The sequence below is a fragment of the Chiloscyllium plagiosum genome, chromosome 3 (assembly GCF_004010195.1).
Source record: "Chiloscyllium plagiosum isolate BGI_BamShark_2017 chromosome 3, ASM401019v2, whole genome shotgun sequence".
Classification (NCBI taxonomy): Eukaryota; Metazoa; Chordata; class Chondrichthyes; order Orectolobiformes; family Hemiscylliidae; genus Chiloscyllium; species Chiloscyllium plagiosum.
This window is the reverse complement of record NC_057712.1, coordinates 86,837,695-86,841,270: the sequence shown is the minus strand read 5'-3', so window position 1 is coordinate 86,841,270 and position 3,576 is coordinate 86,837,695. Positions and strand designations below refer to the sequence as shown.

The 3,576-nt window shown below is 41.4% G+C and overlaps 1 protein-coding gene across 5 annotated transcripts in view; it reads left to right on the top strand.

Moving 5' to 3' along the window:
- Nucleotides 1-232: 232 nt before the first annotated feature.
- The window catches only part of fbxl4 (F-box and leucine-rich repeat protein 4), a 120,545-nt gene continuing 117,201 nt past the window's right edge, over nucleotides 233-3,576 (top strand). For 2 of the 5 annotated variants that reach the window (XM_043685505.1, XM_043685479.1), the window contains exon 1: nucleotides 233-389. The gene's annotated coding sequence lies outside the window, so the exon portion shown is untranslated. Of the gene's footprint in view, nucleotides 390-902; nucleotides 1,017-1,306; nucleotides 1,396-2,770; nucleotides 2,873-3,576 lie in introns of those variants that run through there. The other 3 variants (XM_043685487.1, XM_043685494.1, XM_043685499.1) reach the window with 3 other exon arrangements.

Genomic DNA, 3,576 nt, shown 5'->3' with positions numbered 1-3,576 from the left:
ACTTTGTTGATATGCATATTCAAGAGAAAACAATGGTAAAAACAATGACTGCAGATGCTGGAAACCAGATTCTGGATTAGTGGTGCTGGAAGATCACAGCAGTTCAGGCAGCATCCGAGGAGCAGTAAAATCGATGTTTCATCAGGAACGGCCTCTCGCAGGCTGGAGTGCTTTCACTTTAGTCACGACCGAAACTACAACTCCCGGCAACCTCCGCCGTTGTATGCTCGGAGTTCCCGGCTGTAGGTGACATGTTTACATTTACGGAGGGAGCAGAAAGACAGACTTAAAACAAAACAGCATGTCTTGTGATTGAATAAAACATGCTTAATAAACAAATCATCTGTTCTGCACGCAGTAATACAGCGTCTGTAAATGCTGAGCGACAGGTACAAATAATGTACATTTATTTTTTGGGGGGGAGGGGAGGGGTGATAATATGCGTTGTGTTTGTAGTGCACCCCAAAGGCCCCTATAGCTTGGCAGCTTTACGGAGAAGGGTGTATGTGAGCTGAAGTTCCAGCGTTGGTGGAGCTGACAGACAGGGTACTGTCTGTGACTGGAGTTTGCAACTCCGCCTTCCAGTTCCAGAACGTTGGTCACAATGGCCAAGTATCAAAGAGCGAGGCCGACATTCCACAGATAGAATGTCCTCATTGTCTCAACGTTCCAAAAGCGGCACTTCCGCACCCGTGTCCACCAAGTTGACCTACCATCCGCTGCAATCCATACACCAAATTAAAAAAAAATCACCACCACCTTTTGTAAATATGTTCCTCCCCCCCCCCCCCAAGGAATCTCGTTGATGTGCGACAACTAATCAAAGTAAAAATCGTCAGTTTTTAATGTCCTTTACAAATGGTCCCAGTTTATACTGCCGCGTTTGCAATGATGCGACGGGTTTTGGCTTTCACATCAATTCAAACGTGGTAGAAAATGACCGACTGTTGTGGGATGAAAGTCCAAGTTTCATTTCAACAAATGATCGTCACAAGCATGGTTACGATGCAATTCAGGTGGTTTAAAAAAGCTTTTTCTTATTTCTCCTGCTCTCCGTTTATTAAGCGCGTTTGCGTTCTAGGTACAAGGTGGGGAATGCTGTCAATCTAGAAAATAGACTATATATCATAAGTGAATACATGGTGTGGGCCAGTCGTGGCTTAATAGCACGCTCAACTCTTGAATCGCAAAGTTATATGTTCAGGTTCCCACATCAGGATTTAAGCACGATAAAGACTCACATTCCTGTACTACTTGTTGCAGACTGAGATTATTACCCTTTTAGGAGATGGTGTCTTTCAGATCAGGTATAAGACAAGTCTCAACTTCCAGCTTTGGTGGATGCAAAAAAATCCTAAAGCATCATTGTGAAGACTAGAAGGGGACTTATCCCAGGTATTCTTATCCCTGAAAGAAATACCAAAAATAAAAGATAATTTGGTCGTTACCACTTTACTGTTTCTGGGAGCTTGCTGTGTGTATAATGATTATTGTGTTTCTTGCATTCAACAGTAAGTACACTTCAACAAAGTACTGTACTTCATTGGTGGTGAAGTGCTTTGAGACCTCTTATGGTCATTAAAAAATGTTACATAAATGTGAGGTTTTGTTTAACTTTCAAATTCAGGATGGTTTGGAGAAGTAGCTTCATGTTTTAGAGTACCTGGTGTTTGTGGGTTTATTTGACGGCTGGCAAATTTTGTATTACCTGTTTTTCAGTTTTTATAACTTAAAGTGTTGTTTCCTCTCAATTTGAATTATTGGGTGGCTGATCCATTCAATGTTAGTCTCCCTTCAGAGGAGGTGTTTGAGATGTGTCCTTCTGAATATTTGGTGGGTTCCAATTTATTGTACACCAAATGTCCTGTTTTATTTCAGTGTGTTTTTCATCATAACAATATATTTATTTATCTAGTGACCTTAAAATAAAATATCCCAGTATGCTTCAGTGTAATATGATAAACAACCTATGACACCACACCAGGAAATTAGCTTAATCAGAACATTAGGCTTTAAACAGTTTAGTAAAGGAGGAAATTGAGGAAGCAGAGAGATTTGGGGTGGGGGTGAAATCCAAAGGACCAGATAATTAGTTCGCACATTCTCCCCGTGTCTGCATGGGTTTCCTCCGGGTGCTCCGGTTTCCTCCCACAGTCCAAAAATGTGCAGGCTAGGTGAATTGGCCATGCTAAATTGCCCGTAGTGTTAGATGTAGGGGAATGGGTCTGGGTAGGCTTGTTGGGCCGAAGGGCTTGTTTTCCCACTGTAAGTAATGTAATCTAATCTAAAATTGAAGGAATTGCCCTCACTGTGAACTGATTAAATCTGGTGATGCTCAAGTGGTAAAATTAGATGAGCACAGATAGTTTGGAGGGTTGTGGGGTTATAGGAGATAACAGAAATAGGAAAGCGTAAGATGGATACATATGGAAACAAGGATGAGATTTTTAAAACCTATATGTTGCTTGACTGGGAATCTGTACTAGTCAGTGGACAGAGAGGTGATAGGCGAAGAGATGATAGGTGTTGAAATGATGATACAGGCTGCAGAGTTTTGAATGACCTCAAGTCTGTGGAAGATAAGAATATAGGAGTGCAGCCAGGAGAACATTGGAATTGTTGAGGGAGCAGTAACAAAGGCATGAATGAGGGTTTTTGCAGCAGTAGGTAAGCTAACTTGAGATAATGTTACCGAAGTAGAGATGGGTTTTTGCCGAAACATCGATTTTCCTGCTCCTCAGATGCTGCCTGACCTGCTGTACTTTTCCAGCACCACTCTAATCGCCAGCATCTGGAGTACCCACTTCCGCCTATGCAACAAATATTCTGCCCTCCTCACCCCTGAGGCCTACAGAAGTGCATGTTTTCAATGGTATGGTAATTTTAAAATCTAAATATATATAATTCCGAACTGACGTTGTGGAACAATGGTATCATTACAACACAGAGGAAGGCCATTTGGCTTGTGACTACAGCAACTCTCTGGAAGGCAGTTCCCCCACCCTTTCTCTCTTGCCTTGCGTCTTCAGGTGCTTACACAGTTCCATTTTGAAAGCACAGATTGAGTCAGCTTCCACCATGTTCCCAGGTAGTACATTCCAAATCCTAATCACTCACTGCCTGAAACATCTTTCCCCGTGTCACTGTTGGCTCTTATGTCATTCACCTGAAATTGGTGCTTTCTGTTTGTCAATCCTTCAACAAATGGGAAGTTTCTGTCTGTCTATCCTGTCTAGACTATTCATAATTTTACCAAATTTACTCTGAATTGTCTCCTCCTTGAGGACAACAATTCTAACTTTCTGATTTATTTGTGTAACAGGAGTTTCTTGTTCCTGGAAGCATTATTGGAAATCATTTCTGCAGCTTCTCTAAAACTTTCACATTCCTTCCTAAAGTGTAGTATCCAGAATTAGAGAAAATGCTGCAGTTAAGGCCAAATTCAAGTCTTATAATGGTTCATGGTAGTGTCCTTGGACTTTGTGTATGTTGTATTGAATTTTTAAAAATGTTATCTTGGGATGTGGGCAATACCAGCCAGGCATTGGTGTAATCTCCAAATTACTAGAATATCAA